This window comes from Cydia pomonella, chromosome 1, assembly GCF_033807575.1.
Source record: "Cydia pomonella isolate Wapato2018A chromosome 1, ilCydPomo1, whole genome shotgun sequence".
In the NCBI taxonomy this organism is placed as follows: domain Eukaryota; kingdom Metazoa; phylum Arthropoda; class Insecta; order Lepidoptera; family Tortricidae; genus Cydia; species Cydia pomonella.
Window position 1 is genome coordinate 17,857,588 of NC_084703.1, and position 26,035 is coordinate 17,883,622.

At 36.6% G+C, this 26,035-nt stretch overlaps 1 protein-coding gene and 1 long non-coding RNA gene across 5 annotated transcripts in view; one reads left to right on the forward strand and one right to left on the reverse strand.

The window, feature by feature from the left end:
- Nucleotides 1-7,021, forward strand: part of LOC133517177 (DNA translocase FtsK-like) — a 59,243-nt gene extending 52,222 nt beyond the window's left edge. For all 4 annotated transcript variants that reach the window (XM_061850390.1, XM_061850397.1, XM_061850381.1 and 1 more), the window contains one exon: nucleotides 6,727-7,021. The gene's annotated coding sequence lies outside the window, so the exon portion shown is untranslated. The remainder of the gene's footprint in view (nucleotides 1-6,726) is intronic.
- Nucleotides 7,022-15,458: 8,437 nt separating this feature from the next.
- On the reverse strand, nucleotides 15,459-25,555 carry LOC133517286 (uncharacterized). The gene is made up of 2 exons (XR_009799351.1): nucleotides 23,916-25,555; nucleotides 15,459-15,889 (listed from the first exon to the last, which is right to left on the reverse strand). It is a non-coding gene; the product is annotated as an uncharacterized LOC133517286 (long non-coding RNA).
- Between the last annotated feature and the right edge of the window lie 480 nt (nucleotides 25,556-26,035).

A 26,035-nucleotide genomic window follows, 5' to 3' on the forward strand; every position in this document is an offset into this window, starting at 1 on the left:
ACAGAATGAAAAATCTAAAAAAAATATATGATATACATTGCCATGCAAACTTCCACCGAAAATTGGTTTGAACGAGATCTAGTAAGTAGTTTTTTTTTAATACGTCATAAAATTAAAAAACATTTTTTTTTTTCATCAGACCCATACGTGTGGGGTATCTAGGGATAGGTCTTCAAAAATGATATTTAGGTTTCTAATATCATTTTTTTCTAAACTGACTAGTTTGCGCGAGAGACACTTCCAAAGTGAAAGTGTGTCCCCCCCCCTGTAACTTTTTTAGAAGTTCCTATCTTTATCTTGGTACTAGAAATGAGGGTTTGCAGAATCCTATCAAAATATAGGGGTCCGACCCCCTTTTCGGGGGGTATGTGCAGGGGGGTTTATTTTAAAATACCTATGCCCATTTTACAAACTAGGCAAGTGAGATACGCACGCACGCTTTTTCATTATATTATCCAATTGAGTTAAGAAGGTAACTAATCAGTTATGAAAATGAAAAAAATGAAAATGAAAATATTTAATTCAGACACCAAGTATCCATATTTTTGTCTACAAGACTGTGTTAGTAAAATAACAAGAAAAATCTTAAAAATAAAGTTAACATTAATGTTAGTGGAACACATAATGCTCATTGGATCTAACATGCATTGTCATCCAGTGAGTTGTAAGAGGGCTATCCACCCTTTCCGCAATCACCCTCAGGAGAGTGTTGGTGCTGCCCCGCACGCGGTCCCACAGGGACGCCACCCTCTTACGCAGCACTGCTGCATGCATGTGCTCCACTCAGCGAACATTGCTGACGCGCTGTAGCGCCAGGGCAGCCCCAATAAACCCCTGAAAGCGTTGTTGTACTGGACACGCAGAGCACTAAAGGTTTTTTGGGTGTAGTTGCTCCACAGGTTGCACGTGTACAGGTTTTGGCAGTAGGTTTTAAATAATGTAATTTTTACCTCACGGGAACAGCGAGCAAACCTGCGTGACAACATGTTACCCCTAACCGATAGTGCTCTGCGTTCCCTCTCCAGGTCTTCATTATCTTTTAGAATGTCTGTGACCCAATGCCCCAAATATTTAAATTTTGTAACTGTCTGAAGAGGAGAACCGTCTAGGTTAATAGGTGGTATAGAATACGTTTTAGTACCAGACTTAAAGACTAAGATCTCACTCTTCTTGACATTATATTTGAGCCCGTGGGCCACAGAGTATCTCTCACATATACCCAGCAAGACTTTTAATGCGTTTATTGAGGGGCTCAGCAGCACCATATCGTCGGCATAGCTAATATTATTAACAAAACTGCCGTCCACTGAACAACCTACACCAGCGCTGCTGAGCTCCTCAATCAACCCATTTACATACAGATTAAAAAGTGTGGGTGACGTCAATCCGCCCTGTCTCACACCACATTTCATTTTATATGGGTCTGAGTATGCCCCAGCCCATCTCACAATATTTATTTGATGATCATACCAATACTCAAACATATTTGTTAACTCAACTGGTAAACCAGTCCCGCTGCGTAACTTGTGCCATAACAACTTATAAAATACAAGGTCAAATGCCTTCGACAAGTCCAAAAAACATGCAAAAACTGGCGTGTTCCGCTTAGTGTAGTATTGAACAGTATGCTTGAGACACAGTATAGCCGATTCAGTTGAAAGTCCGGGTCGAAACCCGAACTGGGCATCATGTAGGTTGATATGTCTATTCAGATACGTGTTAAGCACACTGTCCAATACCTTCACCAGTATAGTTGCCAGCGAGATTGGTCTATAGCTGGACTTGTCGGAGGCATCACCAGTCCTATTTTTTATAATGGGCACCACAATGGTTTTCATGAGGTCTTCAGGCAAGTAGTTGTGGCGAATACATCATCGCAAGAACCCTGGGAAGATGAACACCCGCATGTTGCAGATGCTCGATGCTAAGACCATCGTGTCCGGGTGACTTACCTCTCGTCATTTGCCGTACATCCTTGGATATTTCCGCTGGTGTAATTCCGATTAGGGTACCATCCCCACGAGTCCCAGCATCGAGCACCGGCAGCCGCCCATCCACCTTCAGAGGTTCCACTTTGAACTGGTTCCTAAAGAGGTTTGCGATATCACTCGGCTCACTAACACTGTCAACACTTACCGGAAGGCTCACCTTAGGGTTCATCATGTTTGTCGATTTCCAAAACTGTACAAAGTTCTTAGATTTATGATGTGAGGCAATAATCAAAGAGCATATAATCACTACGTTTTAAGAGACGGGACTTCCATACTAGCGAGTGGAATCCCTTTGTTTCGCAAATCATTACCAAAATGTACGACAAAGAACTGTCAAAGAATAAGCAAAAACATAAGCAATTTAAATAGTGTAGTACGCTATACGCTTGCGTTTCTTATCGATATCGATAAAATGGGGAGGGTTGAAATATAGACTCTTGTCTACAAATTTTGTACTCGAAATCAAGTTAGGATCGAGTCCACATTTAAGTTGTATGTTATATAGTGGATAGTTCTATGAGTGGACTAATACGTGGTCGAGCTTAATGTGGACTCGATTTTTTTTAGAACACCTTGTTGTTCTTCACCACTAGGAAGGATCAAAGTAGCACTTTTTTTCCCTACTAGGAGGGATCACTTTTCCTCTTTTTGCAAACTTCTTAGGTTAAATTATTTAATTTAATTACCATTAATTAAATTTATTTATCTATTTGTACCATAATAATTTCCTCATAGGTGATGTGAAAAGCAGTATGTAAATTTATCACGTGGTAGCAAAAATATTTCCACCTTAGGGTGGTATTCCACCTATCCAATTTCTTGGTCCAATGTTATTGCGTCTCACTCTGTCATTAATCAAAATGTGAGACGCAATACACATTGGACAAAGAAATTGCATAGGTGGAATACCACCTATAGGCGTTAACACTTGAATCTCTCACTACGCTAGGATTCTATTTTAGAATACCTCGTTACACTCAGATTGTAATTATAAAATCCTTCACTATTTTTTTTCTTAATTTTTTATTTATTAAAAACACTATTTTCAAAATGATCTGCAGATACATGTTTCAATAAATGTAACTTTTCTATGGGAAGATGTATCAGGTCTTCGTTCCCAACAAATTTAACCCACTGCCTGCATCTGAAAACATACAGCCTTGGTTATGTACAGTTAATATTCCAAGTGTTTGCTAATGAGATGATCAACTGATTATTTAGCGCTAATATGCATCTATAAATCAAATCAAATATGTTAAATAATGACCATTAATGCATAGATGATAGATAATTTTCCACTGAAAATCTTCGACGAATTAATTTTGTGTCATATTGCATGCAAGTTCTCAGGAAATTTCACATATTTTATTTAATTACTTACACTGATATACAAATAAACATACAATTATCGATAGTTTTAGTACATCCCTAGTTCACAACTAAAAATAATATAAAATATCAAATTTTCGATGTGTTTAAAGCCTGCTGCACCAAAATAAGGTCAAAAGTATCTAAAGCAATACGTACCGGTCTTTATCCAAGGGAAATTTCGCCATAAAATCCCTTTTCTCGTGATTTTCTCGAGTGGCTCGCTTGCCGCATATTTAACACTTAGTAAACCGTTTTCTCGGTGGCATTGTAACAAACTCGTTCTTTATTCTGATCACGGTTCACTATTTTCGATATTTTCACTAAATAATAAAGAAATTGCACGAAATACCCGAACAAAACATTGAAGCCTTCATAACAAACAAAACAATTAGGCTGACAGTTGACTTGATGTAAACTTGACAGAATAAATAGCACTGACGTTTTATTTTTCTTCGTTGGCAAAGATTTGCGAAACAAGTTCCATACAAAACTTATTTTGTTCCTAGTTGCGTCAGCCTGGCAATAATATCCATCTTTATCTGGTCTTTCTTATTTTGACAGTACTTAAGTTTAGCTTTAAAATGTTTTCTAGAAAGGCACATCTCCTCATATAGTCGGCCCGACTTAGGCTTACCGGACCTGCACCATTCTACTAATCGGCTAATAATATGCATGGAAACGGAGCCTTCCTAATTTGGTCGAGTAATACATTTTTTAAAACCAACTATTAGGTTTCAAATATTAGTTCAAAGAGGATTTATCACACCAAACAAAATTTCTCGTTAAATTATCTCGTAAATTACATAAATTAATAAATATAATATTTTCACGATTTGATCTCCATCCGTCGAATAGAAATACGAAAATATTAGCTTTTCTACGGTTTTTAGGGTTCCGTAGCCAAATGGCAAAAAACGGAACCCTTATAGATTCGTCATGTCCGTCTGTCTGTCCGATTATGTCACAGCCACTTTTTTCCGAAACTATAAGAGCTATACTGTTCAAACTTGGTAAGTAGATGTATTCTATTTCTATGAACCGCATTATGATGTTTACACAAAAATAGAAAATAAAACAATCAATTTTGGGGGTTCCCCATACTTAGAACTGAAACTCAAAAAATCTTTTTTCATCAAACCCATACGTGTGAGGTATCTTAAAAATGATATTGAGGTTTCTAATATCATTTTTTTCTAAACTGAATAGTTTGCGCGAGAGACACTTCCAAAGTGGTAAAAAATGTGTCCCCCCCCCCCGTAACTTCTAAACTGACAGAATGAAAAATCAAAAAATATATATATTATATACATTGCCATGCAAACTTCCACCGAAAATTGGTTTGAACGAGATCTAGTAAGTAGTTTTTTTTTTTTATGTCATCAACTTTAAAAAAAAATAAAAAATCATCAAACCCATACGTGTGGGGTATCTAGGGATAGTACTTCAAAAATGATATTTAGGTTTCTAATATTATTTTTTTCTAAACTGAATAGTTTGCGCGAGAGACTTCCAAAGTGAAAAAATGTGTCCCCCCCCCACCCCTGTAACTTCTAAAATAACAGAATGAAAAATCTAAAAAAAAATATGATATACATTCCCATGCAAACTTCCACCGAAAATTGGTTTGAACGAGATCTAGTAAGTAGTTTTTTTAATACGTCATAAAATTAAAAAAAAAAATTTTTTTTTCATTAAATATCTTTTTTTTCTAAACTGAATAGTTTGCGCGAGAGACACTTTCAAAGTGGTAAAATGCGTGTCCAAAGTGGTAAAATGTTGAACGAGATCTAGTAATTTATAGTTTTTTTTTTAATACGTCATAAATGGTACGGAACCCTTCATGCGCGAGTCCGACTCGCACTTGGCCGCTTTTTAAATTGGCTGTTTGTCGATTTCGTTCGCGCCTTTGCCTTGTGCGCGCATTGGTTTTTTTTTTTTTTTGCGCATTGGTATCGCGCGTAAAAAAAATAACACGCCAGCCATTTTCCGTATTTGTCATAAAATTGGAATAGTTTTGCATGTTTTTAGTTTATATATTGACGAAAATGTCATTTTCAAGCATTGAGAATGCAATAAACATAAAATTGATGCTGCCAGTAATACTAATAAAGGCAAGAGCCGAGAACGATATCCTTTTACCATCAAACTCGGGTGAAAAATAATTGGCGGCATATAAAACTTTTATTTAACGGCAAATCAGCAAAAACGCCCAGTATTTCTTGGAAAACGTGTTGGCAGCTTACTTCAATTAACTGGTAAATAAGTGCCTACAAGCCCAGCACGCTTTGGTGCAATTATTCGATGTTAAAACTGTAAGCCACCATTTTGAAAATTGTACTTTTACGGTTTTGACAAAAAAAAATCTAAAAAAGTACTGATTAAATTATAAATTAACCGCAATAAGGTAACCCCCAAAAACCCCCATATACCAAATTTCAGCGAAATCGTTAGAGCCGTTTCCGAGATCACAGAAATATATATATATATATCTTATACCTTTAAATGAGCAATTCTTGTATATATATATATGTATATATATTTCCGGGATCTCGGAAACGGCTCTAACGATTTCGCAGAAATTTGGTATATGGGCGTTTTTGGGGGTATACAATCGATCTAGATTAGTCTTATGTTTGGGAAAACGCGTGTTTTCGAGTTTTCATGCGTTTTTCTTTCGACGCAGAATATGGTCGCTAATTTCGTGTTGCCGGATACTGTCCGTCTGGTCCAGCGGGTTAAGACGCGGACTGCTAAACGAGTGTTACGGGTTCGTATCTCGCCCAGTGTCTAACTTTTGTTTTTTTTATATGATTATGTTCATGTTATATATAATTTTTTAATTTTTATTGTTTTAGACAAGTTTAATTTAGTAAAAAAATGTAGTTAAGATTATCACCTATACACCACCATATTACAATAAATAGTTATAACCAAGCAAAGCTCGGTCGCCCAGGTACTAAATATATATACAAGAATTGCTCGTTTAAAGGTATAAGATTGCCTAAACCCGGTACTCGACTGAAAAGCGCTCTATTATATGATACATACGATTGTATAAAATACTATTTTGGAACGTTGGTTTGTAAAGATGTTTGTTATCTCGACTGTTCAAGTTGTAAACTAGTATTTATATAAAGTTATATGGTTAAAATGCTTGACTAGCAAAGTCAAGCGGACATTCATCTTATTTACTGCACGGTTTTTATGACTGGCCAATCATGTTGTTATAAGCACGGTATCGGGCCATTTTACTTTCCAAATTAAACAGAGCTTGCGAAAGTGTATATAACCTGCTGCGTTGTGCGAATATTGATTCATTTGTGATTTGTGAAGTTACTCAAACAATTATTTATATTAATTTCAGCTGTGAATCATATGGTGACCATTATCGAGAAAGACGATTTTAAACTAAAAGGACACTACATGTGCTAGTATTACCTAAGTACGTTCTAAGATGCGACTGCAGTGTTAACTTAGTAGGAGTGCAAGTGTGTTTTCCTTAAGACGAGACATGTAAATACTCTACAGTGTTAGATACATACCTATTTAGCTTATAAGCGAATACTTTAGTTAACATAAGTATAAAGTGTATAATTTTTACAATAGTTTATTATGTTGTTGTTATTAAATATCTACATAATATAAAATTAATGCTGAAATCAGATAGTTTCTTTTAAAGGTAAAATAATTTCAGGGAACCGAATTCTAATAAGCAGCAATAAACATTTGATTCCTTATCGTCACATAAACAGCTCAAAGCAAGCATGCATGTAACTAAATAATCCACTGTTATAAATGCACAGTACCACTCATATTACCCAATGAAAAGCAAAGCAATGTGGCATGCTATTAACACCGAGCTGGGCCATACCCCCCGTGAGCGACTACACGGACCTGCTCGTGGACTGTGCCGGAAACCCGTACGCCACGAAACAGCTCGCGGTGGACGCGATCAACCGCGAGTTCGTGACGGCCGCCACTGCGTGTGGCGCCCGCCACCGGTCGCGCCATCTCCATTACCACCTTATCACACGAGCGCATTGCCACCGACTGCTCAATAAGGCTCAAAACCTTTCACACCATATATATAGCACACCATAAAAAACAGCACTGACGTGTACGGCTTATCCGCCAATCTCTTCAAGCAAGCCAGCCCAGCGATCTCATATGCTTGGGCTCAGCTATTTAACTGCTGCATAAGAAAAGGTGTATACTCGGAGAGCTTCAAAAAAGTCAAGATAAGCCCACTGTTTAAAGGTAAAGGCCAGAAATCTGATATTAAATCTTACCGACCCATGTCCAAGTGTCTTGAAGTAGGATTTCTGGTCGTCAAGGAATGTATTCACTGACAGTCAATATGCATACCGCCAGGATCGATCTACCACCGACCTGGTGCGAGAAGCGGTGCGCTGCGTTATGTTGGCTCGCGAGACAGGACACAGCGTGGCGGTGATCAGCTGCGACCTGTCCTGCGCTTTCGATACAGCGGATCACGCCCTCGTTGCCGACAAACTCGCCCATTATGGCGTTCGGGGACTGGCTTCCCGACTATTATTGTCATTCATGAACGAGAGAGCCCAAATCGTAGTCTGCGATGGTGGGAAAGTCAAGTCCTCAAACTTACAAAACCTAATGGGTGTCCCGCAGGGATCGTGCCTGGAGGGGCACACATTGTTCAGTATTCTGCTAAACGACTTGACGCAAACCATAAAAGGCGCTCAAATTTATATGTACGCCGACGATTTAACGGCGGTAGTAAGTACGACTTCTGGAGAGAGCACTAAATGACGTAATGAATCAGCTGCACGAGTGGTTCTGCACAAACGGTTTAGCACTAAATAAAGAAAAACGTCCTTCATGACGATCAGACTGAATGGCCACGCCAGCTCGCCCCTGAGAGTGTGTGCGGGCGGTGCCCCTATACAGCAGATGACCTGCACACGTCTCCTCGGGTTTCAGCTGGACAATGATCTAACTTGGGAAGCGCACATAGAGCGAGAACGAGCTGTGCGGCAAGTTTGGGCGCGCGTGCTTCGCGTCGCGGAGGCTTACGCACACCGCCAGAAGACTCGCGGTGCGAGAGTGCTACTTTGCCACGGTACACTCGCTTCTGACATGCGGCATGGCACTGGGGCCGCGCAGCAGACTGGAAACACGTGTTTGCCATGCAAAAAATGTCCGCGCTATGGCCGGTAAAGCAGCGGATACCCCTGCACGTGACCTCTTTCAGGATATAAAGGTCCTTCCCCCCCCCCATGTCTGTTTATACAACAGATAGCAGTGTTCGCACGAGAAAATATTGTCAAGTTCAAATGTAAAGGTATTAACGACAAGTACAGACTTCGCAGTTACAAACATAAAAATAGGCTGGTAGTCGAATCACACCGACTCGCCAAATCAGCGAAATGGACCCATATTTTGGGACCATGCGTCTACAATCGCTTGCCCGACACTATTACAATAGCAGCTACCACCGCAACCTTTAAGAATCAATTAGTTTTTGGCAAAAAATTCATTTTTGGTACAAGCTTCTATCGCTGACTGTACTTTTTTCCAGGCAACTAATACTCATCGAGACAATTCTAAAATTCCCAAACACAATTTATCACACAGTTTGATCACAGAGTTCCTATGGCTACCTCCTGTCTCCATCATCAGATCAGCTTGATGATACCATAATATTGCATTGTCACCCGACACATATGTATGCAAATTTTTAGCTTCAGCGGAAACCGGGAAGTGGGTCAAATTGAACTTGCAAGATTTGTCTCATACATACCAACAGGGCAAGTTAAATAAAAGCTTGTAAAAATGGGGCTCATGACTCACTTATTTCTAACCGACTTAAAAATTTCAAAAGAGAAGGTTATCAATTTTTAATGTTTGTTACTCCATAACTCCGTCATTTCTAAACCGATTTTGAAAATTTTTCTGCTTGAATTTATATACAGATTGGCCCCATTTTTTTCAAAACTCAGTTCTGATGGGATCCATAAGGAATCGAGGAAACTCTTCAAATGTGAATGGCATACATATAGTGATTTTTGTATTTTCTTTGACAAATCAAGCATTTACATTTAAAAAGTGACATTTGATGAAGTGGAACTGCTGATGATGATCAGAATGGAACTCTTCAACGCCGCATAGGACACGTTTGGCGATTTCTCATCTTCGCTGTGTTTGTTAAGCAAATTAGATTTTCAAGACAATTTTTTGTCAAGTTCGAGTTCTGACGATGGGGTCCATGAGGAATCGAGGGAACTCTTTAAATATGAAAGGCGTACATATAGTGATTTTTGTATTTCCTTTAACAAATCAAGCATTTACATTTAAAAAAATGACATTTGTTGAAGTGGAACTGTTGATGATGATCAGAATGGAACTCTTCAACGACGCATAGTACACGTTTGGCGATTTGTCCTCTTCGCTGTGTTTGTTAAGCAAATTAGATTTTCAAGACAAATTTTTGTCAATTTCGAGTTCTGACGATGGGGTCCATGAGGAATCGAGGGAACTCCTCAAATGCATATATATAGTGATCTTAGTATTTTCATTAACAAAACAAGTATTTACATTTGTAGAAGTGACATTTGATGAAGTGGAACTGCTGATAATGAACGGAACGGAACTCTTCAATGATGCATAGTTCACGTTTGGCAATTTGTTCTCTTTGCCAAGCAGTTAGGTTTTCAATGCATATTTTTATATTGTTATCCTATTTAGTTTTTTTTTTAATAATTATCTGGTGCATTATTTCATGCATGGTGTGAAATAATTTATTTTAAATACAGTCGAATACCCTATTGCGGGTATCTTACTTAGTCAACCATCATAGGGAAAATCTGAAATGTGTCAAGGTGCAAAGGCAAAAAAAAAACATGTTATCTCTTTTTCTACATAATTAGGTGTTGACGCTGTCTTTTCATTATATGAAATCTAAAATCAACAATAATCGTTTTTTCACCGGTCTCCCTCATTGAAGTCGTTTTTTTTTTTCTTGAAAATTATATAGCTATGAAGAGGTCTTTAACCTACCTATCCTAATATAAATCATAAGTGTTGCGAATTTGTATACTTTGCCTATACGTGAAATAATGTTTAAACTATAAATTATGGACAATACCAACAATCTGAAATGTTTAAACTATAAATTATGGACAATACCAACAATCTGACCTGTAACTATATTTTTAATAAAATTATTTGTATTTTATCTGTATAATTTTATAATCCGCAACGATCGCAACAAAGAATACAGTTGATCTCACGGTACTTAAAGTTATCACCAAAAAACAGTATACCCGCCATTCTGACAGTTAGCACTGACAATATAACCTAACTGATTTTATTGCATATCAATATTTCCGACGAAATAAGAATCCGGCGAAACGGGAACTAACCAAAGAGAGGCTTAACGAATAAGAATGCCAAACGTTCTTCAGGAGGCTAACTAAAACACACCCAGCAATGAGAATTATAATAACCTACGATTTCTATAGGCGGCATAAGCAAAAGGAAAGGCGCCGAATCAAAAATACCTTTCTTCCAATGTCAAAGTGGAAAACAACTCGACAATATGGAGGGGCTTCCATTGACGGACTCATCGTTGAGGACCCGTCACAAGAGGCCACAATTGAAGACATTGACAAAATCGTTAGCCAAATGCGAAACGGCACTGCTCCCGGCATCGATTAAGTGGACACGGAGCTATACAAGGCAAACACTCAAGATCTAAAATCCGAGATTTGAGACCATATAAAAACGACTTTGATAAAAAATATTCTGCGGTCCACTTGGACAGTCACTCCTAGTACTTCGTCCAATAAATCCGACTCGAAATCGGTTAACGACTACCAACGGCTTTCTATTTGGACCATAGACCACAGAATATACGCAAACTTTCTCCTAGCGAAGTTAGATGAAATAACTAAAGAGCTAGGCAATTACCAAGGACCTTTTCTGAAAAATTGATCTACAGACGACCACATGTTCACGCTGCGTCGAATCTTGGATGAAGGGTGGAGAGCTGATAATAAAACACGTCCTCTACGACCTTCGACAAGGTCTTCCTAGGTCCACTGACCTAAACGCGCTCAGAGATATTTTACTAAGCAGAACCAATACACCTATCTATATTTCAGTTGTTGTTACACCAAATAAATATGAGAGTATCAAAAAGCACGTGGAAAAATATAAATGAAATGTTGATCTTTGTAATCGATTCGCTAGGTAAACATAATTTGCAAATAAATGTTGAGAAAACGAACTATGTACAATTTAATACAAAACTCGGCAAAAGTGAAGAATTAAATATACATTATAAAAATAGAACTATAGCTGAAACGGATAATATAGCATTTTTAGGTTTAAAATTAGATAAATATCTGGACTATAATGAACAGATTGAAAAAGTTTGTTCATAAATAAATGGGTTTGTTTATGTTTAGAGGAGACTGAGACGCACGTCCGGTTTACAAGCCTCTTTAGCCGCTTATCACGTCGATATTAGTTCAAATTTGAAGTACGGCCTTATCCTTGTGAGAGTCAGAATCGCGGGTGTACCTAAATAAAATCAAATGAAAAGCATACCATATTTTTGTACCTAATTTGTACTATTTAGTACCTCGTTTAAAAAAAATTGTACCTCACGGTACGTAAAGTTATGATCAAAAAACAGGTCACCCGCCATCCTGACAGTCAGAATGGCGGGTGTACTTTATTACGCTATGTTCCCGTGGTTATTGATAAATTCTATAAAAGCCAAATTTTTGTACCTTTTTTTTACCTTCATATTCAATTATAATATGAGTCATTTTATTTGTGGTTTCCAAGTTTTACTCATTTTATATTTTGCTTGCTATTACAATTTTGCAGGCGTTATAATTTTTCAAGTTATCGATTTAATTTTTAAGAAAAAACGCTAAGGTACAATTATTTTTATTACGCCAGGATTTAGTACCTTTAATGTTTAATCTGTTAAGTTCAAATAACTTAGAAAATCATGTCTTAAAAATGATTTTTCTTAGGAAGATTTCTTTGAATTAGCGCCTAGCCTTTTTTAACGCTAAGGTACAATTATTTTTATTACGTCAGGATTTAGTACCTTTAATGTTTAATCTGTTAAGTTCTAATAGCTCAGAAAATCATGTCTTAAAAATGATTTTTCTTAGGAAGATTTCGTTGAATTGGCGCCTAGCCTTTTTTAAGACATGATTTACTGAGTTATTTGAACTTAACAGATTAAACATTAAAGGTACTAAATTTAAATGACATAATCAGTCGGGAGTCAACGGCCTACCACTCCAAGGGATCGGTCATGTAGAGAAATGTTCAAAAATTTAAAGATCCTGACGCTTCCGTTTTTGTATATTTTGGAGTCGTGCATTTTCGTCAAGAACCATATGGAACTTTCACGACGGCCTAAACTGTGTTTCCGAGGGGCACGAGAAATGAAGGTCGTCTTGTACATGATAGTATTAATTATATAACAGACAGTGTTTTGCAATGTGCATTAAAGTGCATATCAAGCTACCGCAACGCATGAGGGAGCTACCTTTTAATAAATTTAAAAGAAGTCTTGTTTGTTTTTTATTAGATAAAAAATATTATTGCCTCAAAGATTTTCTCTACGAAAACATCCAGAAGTAAAATAAAAGTGATCGGCATACTGAGCTCGCACAGCCTGTCGCAGCATGTAAAATACCTAAACTAGCTCAACGCCGAAACGTAATAGCGCTCTTAAGAAGTGTACTTAGTTGGTCACTAAGTTCTGTTACTCGATTTACAACCTCTTTATTTCCGTTAAAACAAATGCTACCGAAAAAATAAAAAATGACATAATGTGGTGGATTTGTGAGCTATAATTATATACCACACATAACGCTTATCTCGTCGTATCTATAATGAATTGCGGCCTAAAAGAGAATCGTATCGCAGTAATTGCGTTGTACAAATGTGGGCACCCGCCAAACATGATTTTGAAGTTGCTTGAAAACCTAAAAATCAACAAACAATTTGTTAATCGCACAATTAATAGATACAATAGTACTCAGAGCTTCGATGACCGCAAGAGGTCTGGAAGACCACGCACCGTTCGGACCCCAGCTCCAATAAAGGCAGTGAAGGTGATAATTGCAAGAAACCCCGTCCGGAAGCAAAAGTAGTTGGCAATACAGATGTCTGTGAAGAGAAGCTCCCTAAAAAAAGTTATCAATTAAGACCTTGGACTACACGCTTACCGCAAACAAAAAGGTCATTTGCTTAATGGACGATTAAAGACTATGAGGCTAGAGAGAAGTCGCGTGCTATTGAAGCGGTACGCACAAAATGGCCACCGAAAATACTATTTACAGATGAAAAATTTTTTACCATTGAAGAATGTTGTAACCGTAAACCGCCAGAATGACAGAGTGTATGCAAAAAACAGTCAAGAGGCGATTGATGCTGTACCGAGAGTACAACGAGGCCATCATCCCTCTTATGTGATGATTTGGCTGGGTGTGTCATACTTAGGGCTAACACAGGTTCATTTCTGTGAAAACTGGGGCAAACAAATTGAACTTTTAGTAAATGTAATAAAACATTACTTTATCATTTATTTTCCATAAAAAAACTCAAATAAGACAATGTAAAATAAATGTATGGGTCAATGAACCAATGTGTGTCATAGGACCTAAATTATATAATTCACTACCCAAATCAATAGTTGATTCTGCCAGTGACAAAATATTTACGCGAAATTTAAAAAAGCTACTCTTAGAAAAAGCTTATTACACTATTGAGGAATTCCTCACAGGGAGCAACCAACATGTAGACTGATTTTTTCAAATGTAATTACATCTGTACGTATTTGTAATTATGATGTAATACTTAGACTAATTTATTGTTTCCCTATTAAATTTCTAATTATAATTATCAGATATAAATTAATACTGTACCACAATTGTACAAGGTGCCCGTGAGCGATTTTAACCGTGCATTCCTGATGGCAACAGAAGCAAAAAATGTGATATGAGTTTTTGTGAAATACGACAAAAAAAAATTTTTTTGAACACTACTGTACATAAAACGTCATTTTTATTGATAAACACAACCTCAAATTTACTAAAAAGTTTTATTTATTTATTTAGGGGTAGGGCTTGTATAAAATGACATAATTTTGATTAAATTTGGTACTTACTTAAAAAATATATGTGCAATGGATTTACCTCAAAACGTAAATACTTTTAAATAGTAATTTTTAGTAATGTAATTTCTTTTATATAAAATAAATGTATTTTTTTGCTACTCGAAATTAACTTGACATGTAAAGACCTGTACCCCTAGTGTAACTTTGATCGACATCATAACGTGACGAACGCGTTTGCGTTAAGTCTCATTTTGTATAGGATTTTGAGTTTCCAAAACGTCCCGCTTGGCGCGCTCTTTCGAAATCCAATACAAAATGAGACTAAACGCAAACGCGTACGTCACGTTTGGAAATCGAATTTATTTACACTAGGGGTACAGTACCCCTAGTGTAAATATTTTCGACAGCGAAACGTGACGTACGCGTTTGCGTTAAGTGTCATTTTGTATGAGATTTTTGACTTTCCAAAACGTCCCGCTTTGCGCGCTGTTCAAAAACCCATACAAAATGAGACTTAACGCAAACGCGTACGTCACGTTTCGCTATCGGCTAAATTTACACTAGGGGTACAGTTCGCCCTCGGAATACCCAACTGGCGTGACGTGGCGCAGGATAGGGCAGAGTGGCGCTCTCTTGTGTCAGAGGCCATGCAAGATCCTGTTTGGGTCACTGAGCCAGTGAAGTAAGTAATAATTGATTATGCCCAACTCCAAGAGCGTATCTAGCCAGTGAACTAGGTGGGGGGGGGGGGGGGGGGGGGGGGGGGGTTGATATCGCCGGATGCCTAGGCGGGGGCAGACGCCGCAGAGGAGCATACATGGTATGTAAAATTTGAGCTCTAGGGGTGCCTGCCTGTACCTGCCTACACCCATGCCCAACCCTGCAAGAAGGTATGTGTATGTGATATGTGACTTCTAACACTGATTTAACATTCTAAATAAAATTCCCAGAAACAGTAAACAACTAAGTGTCATGTAAGTATATTAATTTCGATCAAACACAAAAAAACATGCATTTCAGGGTTTAATTTTTAGAATTATTTTATTCTTTTTTTAACTAGCTGCCGAAGCCGGAGCGTGTGGTCCGCCATACCCAAAAATCTCAGAGATTTCCGTACATTTCTTGAACTGTGGAAGCCTGGTAAACGTAATTTTTGTGCAAAATGACGCCGGCGTTCGTAATCTTCGACATCTCCAGGGTCAACTTCCCGTAGTACGTCCGGGGTGGATGTACCAGTGTTATCCACAGTAATATTATGTAAGGTGTCTTTTATTGTGATATCGATGTTTTCCCCTTCTAGTTTAAAAGTGGAGTAGTTTAGATAGTATGTTTTTACCAATTCAGTCGTAACGTGAATATCGTAGTACAATCTTTGACATGATGTTGCATTCCTTATCAGCTGTAATGAGGATAATGGCAACTTATTAAAACACTTGAATTATTTAAACATTATTTGTGAAAATTAGGTTACGTAAGTATGTAATTTGGATACTTAGTTAATCCACATTCATTCCAAACAAAGATTTCAAAAGAAAAGATAGGCCCATTCATATGATTTCCACGGTCCTGTTCTACGTATAAGCAAAACAGCGCCATCGCCATCTATTGTATAAGATCAAAAATAATTTGAAATGGAGGTGGATTGTCAAAGAAAATTTTGTAGCCGTAGTAAATTTACTGCCATCTTTCGAAACATGATTATAACTATCAGAAGCCATTTGACTTTGATCCTTATTATTTTACTGATATGTGTTAAATTTGTTAAATATCAAAAAGTGGCGCCATTTAATAGGTCAGAGGCCATAGGTATGACAGCATAGTTTCGAGCGATGGTGCCATAGCCTTTAGATTGTGCCCTATAAGATGACGCCACTTTTTGATATTTAACAAGTTTAACGCATAACAGTGAAAGAATAAGGATCAAAGTCAAATGGCGTTCTAAAAGTTTTAATCATGTGTCTAAAGATGACAGTAAATTTACGTCGCTACAAAGTTTTAGGGCCTACTAAAGCCGCGAATACCAGTTCGTAAGCCACGCCCGCTAGCATCCGTCCTCCCCGCTAGCACGCACACATGGAAGCGCTCCACGGCGCACGTGAAGGTGAAAGCTCCATCTACTCGTAGCGTTACAAAAGTAAACTACTATTATACGCGGTCGGCCAGAAACATAAATTCAGAGAAAATAGAAAAATATGGCGTAACTTGCTAATAGCAAATAAAAAATTATATAGTTGTAAATTGTAATAAACCTGAGACTACAATATAGCCAATTTTCATTGTTGATTTTTGGAAGATGTTAACAGTAAAGTTCATTTTAAGTATAACACTACCTATTTTTTTAAATTCGGTATCATACATTGTTAGTTATTGTGTTTTATTTAGTTATATATTGTTGAGGTAGGAAATACATGGTGCCGTTTTCCGACGGCGAATGTTTCGGATCATAGTGAATAACAATTGTCAGTGGTGACTACATACATATAAAAAAGAAAAAAGTCAGTAATATGGTAACAACGAAAACTACTAAAGAAAATTGCAGTAAGTATTTTTATTACGCTGAGATATGTAATATTCAACTGATAACGTTCAAACAATTACTCAAACAATCAGGATGATTCTTAAATTGTGTCCAGAAAAATATGTTGTCATGAAAGTTTTTTTTTATTTTTCAGATATTGTTACGTATAAAAATCATTTTTTGATGCATATGGTTAAGCTTATTACCCTCAGGAAAGGTAAATAAAATGAGTAAATAATCACGGTTGTGACAAAGTGTCCCTCAGTCGTGACATTTCGGCATTTTGGCGGTCAACTCCACTATTTTAATTTATACAATAATTTTAACATAGTCTTAGTCACTCCCATGACTACGGCACATCGACCGAATGACAGCTCATACGTTGATATCCGTCAAACTAGCGCTGTAGAGCATTATGAAGAATTGAATACACATCATACATCCACATACACGCGGAAAACATTTTTCTGCTTTAGCAGTTGGGCAATAACAACAAATGATCTATAGCTAATAAAATCCATTTCTAAAGAGAAAGAGAGAATATGCCTCTAAATTAATCAAACGAATTGAGAATGTCACGACCACGTGTCTATATGTCACGAACGTGGACTCAAATGTCCTTGGCTGGGACAGAATATTGAGGCCACGGTCGTGACAATTATTAAACATGTATTAAATAATTCGTTCAATCTCGAATTTATTAGGTATATCTTATGTTACAAACAATAATGTGAAACTAATACTGACTTTTAAAACTCAAACACGGCGGTGACGCGTAAGGTTGACCGTTTTTTTTTTCAAACTGCTTTGATGTTCTAAAAGAAAACGAAAAGGCTGCCAGACGTAAAGATAACTAACAACCGAGTACTGCATGTTTATATTACCACGCGCGGCGGTGATACGAAAACTGATAACTAAATGTATGTTATTTAAATTTTTATGAAGTCATTATATATTTAAAATGCAACTGTTGGCTCAGCAAAATGCCCCTAGGATTAATTAGAAGTTACTTTATCATCTTATCGACTATGTATAATTTAGCCATGATCTTTGCAAGGATCTGAACGCCTTGCCTATTACAACTCAGCCTGTTTTAGACATACGATGGACAGAATTTAAAGTTATTCTTACACAAAATATTCAAAAGCATGCTCCTCTTGTTACAGTACACAAACAGTACAGTAAACAGAATAAATACAACAAACCTTGGATCAATAAAGACATAGTGGCTCTTACTAAAGAAAAACGATTAATATGGGACTCCTATAAAGTAAGCAAGTCAGATGAGGATTATGAGCGATTCAGGGCCATTAATAACCGGTGTGTCGCAGAGACTAGGAAGAGTAGAAGTTGGTATGAAAATAACATATTATCAAATGGTGACCAGAAATTCTATGCTCACATTCACAGGCTCAGTACATCCAGAGTGGAAATTAAAAGTGCCAGTGTAGATCTACTTACCAACCCCATAGAAATTGCCAACGCTTTTGCTGCTAAATTTCATAAAACATACTCCCAGGAACCGGATTTCACTGTACATCCTATAGTCGATAAGGTGGCTCGTGTTCAGACCGCACTATGTGACATACTTTTCACACCAAAGCAAGTTTTTGATGTTCTGAATACCTTGGATGTTAACTCAGCTGCTGGCCCTGATAGCTTTCCAAGCATTGTATTGAAGCAAGCTGCTGCTGTGATATTCCCGAAACTGGCAGGTTATGAATTGTTCTTTTACCTCTGGTTGTATACCCCGGGATTGGAAACATGCTCTAGTAACCCCAATTTTCAAGAATGGTGACAAGACCGACCCGTCCAAATTTAGACCAATAAGTCTCACAAGCATTATCTGCAAGTGTATGGAAAAAATTATATGTAAGGAGTTGACAGGTTTCCTCAAAAGGGAAAATTTAATATCAGTGAAGCAGCATGGTTTTGTACAAAAAAGATCTACAGTTACCAATCTCTTAACCTGTGTACATGCTTGGACCAAAAGTATGGACCGTAACCTTCCAGTGGATATTATTTATTTAGACTTTGAACGTGCATTCGACAAGGTTCCTCATCAGAGACTACTTTTGAAATTTGAGATTATTTTGGAATCCGTGGAAAGCTACTAAAATGGATAGAAGGGTACCTGTCAGACAGAACCTTCAGTGTGCGAGTCGGTGACTGCCTGTCTCTAACACTAAATGTGCTGAGTGGAGTACCTCAAGGATCTGTCTTATCTCCGACTCTGTTTGGAATATTTGTGACTGACTTTATCAAGTCACTAATAGAGTCAGAATCGTGCTTCTTTGCAGATGATGGAAAGTTCTTCGCTAACCCTCATGTTTCTTCTGGTCAGCTGCAATAGTATACTGTATGTATACTGTAAGATAATGAACTGATTTGGATCGGTTAACGGAGTGGACTTCGCAGTGGATATTAAAATTGAATGTTAACAAGTGCGCAGTTCTGCACCTTGGTAAAAAAAACCCTATGGTCCAATACACGATAGGAAGCTCTCCAATTGCAGCGGTGACGTCTCAAAAGGATCTCGGAGTGACAGTTACAAATAACCTGAAGTGGGGTGAGCACATATATAATATAGTCAAAAAGGTAAATTCGTTCTTGTATGTTATAAAACGCTCCTTCCAATGCATATCTGTTGAAGTTTTTATCAAAATTTATAAAACATATGTCCGCCCTCTGCTCGAAGGATCGATTAACGGAGTGGACTTCGCAGTGGATATTAAAATTGAATGTTAACAAGTGCGCAGTTCTACACCTTGGTAAAAAAAACCCAATGGTCTAATACACGATAGGAAGCTCTCCAATTGCAGCGGTGACGTCTCAGAAGGATCTCGGAGTGACAGTTACAAATAACTTGAAGTGGGGTGAGCACATATATAATATAGTCAAAAAGGCAAATTCGTTCTTGTATGTTATAAAACGCTCCTTCCAATGCATATCTGTTGAAGTTTTTATCAACATTTATATAAAACATATGTCCGCCCTCTGCTCGAATATGCTTTCCAAGTATGGAATCCCTATTTTGTCAAAGACATTGACCTTTTAGAGAGTGCGCAACGAAGAGCCACCAAAATTCTATTTAAGCTCAAATGCCTACCTTATGAAGAAAGGCTCCTTATGAAGAAAGGCTAAATGTACTGAAGCTGCCCACACTCAAAGCCAGGAGAGCTAGAGGAGACCTTATCGAGTGTTTTAAGATTGTTACCCACTGTTACAACCTCCCCGATATTCACGATATAATCAACAAGAGAACTATCAGCCGCGAGACCCGAGGTCACAGCCTAAGAATTGTTCGCACTCCCACTACTACTAAAGCTGCATATCATTCTTTGTCCAACCGTGTCGTGGCGGCTTGGAACCGTTTACCGGATAGTGTTGTAACTGCTCCCTCGGTCAATGTTTTAAAAAACAGATTGGACTAGTGGCTTTTAAACAATACCTAAGTTAGACTGATGTTACTTAGTGATGTGATACGACTTTACAAACTTTGAACTGTATAATACAGGACACTGTGTGACATAGGCTCATCAGCTAAATAGCTGCTCGCCTATAATTATATAATAATAATAATAATATCCATACAAATTTTAAACCGTATTGTGAAATAGGTATAAGTGTTTACATTTGATATAAATTCTTCCGAAATCACTTTGAAATAAAATAAAACATCTAGGTCATTACATTTAGGTTGACATAAAACTAGAGGTAAAGTGTATTGATATACAGTTTACTTATTTTCTTAAAAATGTAAAAATAGCATACATTTTTAAGCAAATAAGTACAGGTACCGTAAAACCCCCTAACTATAGTCCAAAGCTCCCAACTATGGTCCACAAATAAACTCAATTTTTCTCGTTCAGGTGTGTATTTTACTATATTTTTGTAGTTCTAAGGCAAAGTATGTTTATAAATGGAAGGTAAAACTAGGAGTAAACCAAAAGGAACATTGGTATAGATACTTAATTTCCTTTCAAACTTGTGGACCATAGTTGCAGTATTGGACTATAGTTGGGTAGTTTTACGGTAACACAAAATTGGCGTATGTATTTATGATTGTTATTTTTACTATTTTTAATTTAAGTTAATTTGTATTGTATTTTAGTTTGTTTGTGATGTAATTATTGGTCTTTCACCTGAAATAAACGATTTAATAATATCGTTCCCCTGGCTTTGGTTCACTGTGACTTGATTTCCCGCGTGTTTTGATATAAAATGTATTCTTCATGGGCATGTACAATGTTATGTCATATGTAAAGTAAATGAATATTTACTTTCGTGGATTAAGTAAAAATTATCGTAATCATAACACTTGATCAAAAAAATACTTATTTCTATTCCCCTGGTGCTCATTCCATGCGTTTGGACTGGGGTTTCAAGTAAAATCAACATTTGGCACATAGTTCTATAGATCTTAAAAATAACATTAAGTTGCTTAGAGCGTTCTATGATTCAGTGTATACTTTTGGAACTAATTGTTCCGGAATTCATTGTGATTCTGTCATTCCTTGTCATTTTACATTTTTTTATCGATTTTATTATTCCCCTGATAGGTAATACATTGATAAAAATTGATGCCTATTCGATTGATGGGCTTATATTGAAATTATATTTAATAATCTGATATCAAAGAACGACCTTTCAATAGTTTCAATGCCCGTCATAAACTAATTGATAAAGCAAGATGAATAGTTTCAAGAGCATTGATAAATAAAGTATAGACTAAGATTGTCTACACAAAATCGCGTTCCTCTGAAATGAAATGTTTGATCGGGATATTCATAATTGCACAGCGCCGTCTATTAGGAACTAATTTATTTATCAGACAGTTTGATAAGAGGTTGAAGCACCGAACCAAGTGTATGAAACTTAGACTGCTGTTAAATGGTGGTATGTACTATAGCAGTTGCTTAAACTTACAGGAAAGCGATTTTGTAAAGACCTTGTTAGTAAGCGATTTTGTAAAGTATAACCCCCTTATTCATGATTTTTTTTGTGACAATCAGATACATGTAAGTAGTGCCTCCCCCCCCTTAAAAAAATGTTTCTTACAATTTTGAGTAATTAACTAAATAGCGGCTTACAAAATACACTTATATTTCAAATATAAAACTACTGTAAAACTTATTGAAAACTTGAAATAACATTATGCTCAATATGCCCATGGGCGTAATGAAATTGAAATAAAACTATTAAGCCCGTAAGCATAATATAGCTTATTCCATCGCAGTATGCTGGCATACAATAACAACGTTTACAACCTAGTCTGATAAAAAAATATTTAAATTTTAAGAGCAACCTGTCATTCTCGCGGCGCGTAATATTACCTAATTTAAATTGCGTGTAAAAATATGCAAGTAAGTAGGGTAGTGGCACCAAAAGATGACCGGCCCTCAAAATATGAACATTTGGCCTCAAAATCAATATAATTAAATCGTGAATTATTTTACGCACCTGAGGGTATTTTTTTCTAACGCGGCAATACTTTGCCGAGGCTGACATTTAAACTCTCAGACAATTGTGCTGTGCGTGTGGCTGAGAGCGGTCGTAAAATGCGCGGTCCACACCAAAATCGCCATTTGTATTTGTATTAGCGCTTCAAAGTATAAGCTTGTAATTGCGTATAAAATTGAATTATGCATTTACTTACATACTTTTACCCAGAAAGGATTCTAGACTAATTTCTCTAACGTTCTCGTTATCAAGTATTGCATATTTTATCTTATTTTATTAAAATATTTGCAGTTCAACTTCTGGGCAAGGGCTTGTTTTTTCACATGCTTGTATAAAATCTAATAGAAAAGCTAGACGCATAAATTATGTTTTAAATTGATAGCTGGCTAGGCCTTGATTTTTTGACCAAAAGATGAACAAAGCTTTCCTTTATTTAACCCAGTTATTTCAAGCTTTATTTTAGTATGGGCTGTTCAACTAAAAATCTTACCCCTAAAAAATGAAGTATGATAATTTACATCTTTTTGGCTCAATTCCAATACATGAATTTCGGATTAATTTTGATAGTTCATTTCTTCAATACCGTGTCCAAAACTAGAACCAAGTAATTTGTTCGTTGGGTAGCATTTTCAACACTAAACAAGTTTAATTGTAAAAATAGTGAATTTTATATGTCTAATCGGTAGCTTAATTACTTTTTTATATATTTACAAATACAAATTTAAAAAGTGTAGAATTTAATTTATTTAGTCGTTTTAATTTATTTGAAGATCATATAGATCAGATCAGAGAGAGAAAAAAAATCCCTAGGTGGAATTTTTCTCCAAGAAGCAATTCTTGGAGAAAAATTCCACCTAGGGATTTTTTTTCTCTCTCTGGCACAAATAATTTAAACTGAGATTTTATAGACCATTCTTTTCGGTACCGATTATAATTGCTCAGTGGTCAGAATTTAACAAAAGGGGCAAAGTTACACTCTATCTATTCTAGTTATCTATTGGCATCATGTCGTTCAATATTAGGGTACTTGATTTTGGTTTTATACTGGTTCATATTTTGGGGTCAAAACGTTCAGAGATAGGGCACGGTGTTTATCTTCTGGGCATTTTACCCTATTTCATCATATAATATTATTTATAAAAATGCTGAATTACAATATGAGCATTTGAAAGAATTCATTCTAATCTAGATTATATGCTGAATCATATTAAAAAAATAAAGTTGTTAAAAATAAGTTACAACATATGTAAAAAAACGTCTAAAGTAGGGGTAGTCGCTTAACTGGTCATCTTTTGGTGATTTCACCCTATAACGGGTAAGCATTGATTGACTTGCACGTTATTTTATTATTTCACGGATTAGCAGTAATATTGTTGTTTTAATTAATATGGATTTCCGTAAAGTAACGCCTTATGCAATTAATTAGGTGATTCCGTTTTATTACCTCCAGAATGGATCTGTTTTTATAGGCTGTTCGGCAACGATGGACCATATGCATCTGCTGTGAAAATTTATTGCGTATTTTGTAAGCCAATCTTCCCACGATGAAGGCAGTATTTCTCTTATATCTGCTTTTCACATACTCGATTGAGTCATACTTAGTCTGTATAGTGATGTAAGTATTCTTTTCCAATTCATACAGCGTTTCTTCATCCCAGTCCAGGATTCTCGGAGTCTAAATAAGTAAAACACATTTAGTTTGTTAAAAATAAATAAGTTATGCAGATAGGTATAACCAGTAGTTCGCCCCAACCCGACCCCCGAACTGAGAACTCGCGGTTCGCTAAAAACTCTATAAGTAGATTCACAGATTTAGACCGAGATAACTATGTAGTGTTTTGATAGCTCGGACTGTGCAAGTGTTATATTAAACGTCAAACTTGTATGAAATTATTACGTTTATAATAGCACTTGCACAGTCTGTGCCATCAGAATCACTGCAGAGTTATTTTGGTCTAACTCTTGACATCTAGACGGTGTTTTTTTAAACTCCGTTAATTGCGGGGCATGGCTAAGTACATTTAAGGAAAATGAATGGTATACAGTAGAGTCCGGTTAGTACGAGTTCGCATATAACGACCGACCGCTTTCAACGACGGAAATTCATATAAAATCCGTCCGTCAGTCTGGTTACAACGACGAGAGACGTCATTTTTACAAAAAAAGTTGGTAAGTAGCTTACTCCATCCTACGCATCCAACTCACCTCCCCCCTTTGCCTATATGCAACAAGATGAGATAGTCCTGTGACTTATCGTACCATTGTTAGGGTTCCGTACCAAAAAGGTACAAACGGAACCCTTATGGTGCGTCCTCCGTCTCTACCGTACTCTGTCCATCCGTCCGTCCGTCTGTTACATTGCTAAATATCTTAAGAAGTACTTAAGCTATCGATTTGAAATTTGGAATAATAATGAATAACGCTATCTAAGCCAGACATATTGAAAGTGTATTTTTTTTTAATTATCTTTATGGAATATTCCCAATATAAAGAGGGGGCAAAAGATCAAAGTCTAGTTACAAGTCGGATATCATTCGGAAAAGCTTAAATTGAACATTACAAAACAATTTTTTTTTTTCATAGTGAAAAAAAAATAACTTATGAAGGAAAAAATACCACCCTCTCCCACTTATCTCCGAAGTTTACGAATGAAAAATTATGTTTTTTTTTACATCTTAATAAGGTTATAACTAAAAGAAATAGGGGTGACTTCAAGACTTTTTTTCTTCACTTATTTAAATTAAAATAGATTTTCAGAAAAACGAAAACTCGACCTTGAGTACTGCGAGGGCCGTTTGAATGAGTGTGACATAATGCCGCAGTTGAAGTGGCTTGACTAGGGATGTATGGACTAGGAATCTAGCCTTATAAATCTACGAGTTGAGTGATAATGCAATATTTGGGTACCATCGAGCTGATCTGATGATGGACACGGGAGGTGACGTAATATCAGCGGTCCCTTGGCCGTCGTGAGTATCATTTTTGTACCACGGATATTATAAATATTCAAATCCACCAACGAAGTCAATACAATCACATTTCATACTAACATACTACTCATATAATAATATTACATATCAATGACATTTCGATCGATCGATATCGATCGTCCGAAATACTACTTTCGTTTAGTATCAAATGTATAAACTCATACTAATCACTAATCAATACGTAAACAGGCTCTAAGGCAAGTGTACGCGCTCGTAGGGGCCTTATCAGATAAAAACAAATCATTGATTATCTCCAAAATGGAGTTACTTAGAATACCAGTTTATTTGAGAAAGTTATTGAATTTAAGCTCAGGATTGCACCCATAAACTTAACAGACTTTAAAAAAACACCGTGTAGGTATTTGTCTTTCGATGCGATCAAGAGAATTCGAAATAGAAGTGGATTGTCAATTAAAGTTTTGTAGCCTCAGTAAATTTACTGTCTTCTTTCGACACATAATTAAAACTTTTAGAACGCCATTTGACTTTGATCCTTATTCTTTCACTAGAACTAAAAACAGTAGAAATAGTAGAGTATAAATATAGAATGCTTTCATAAATAATTATAAGGCGA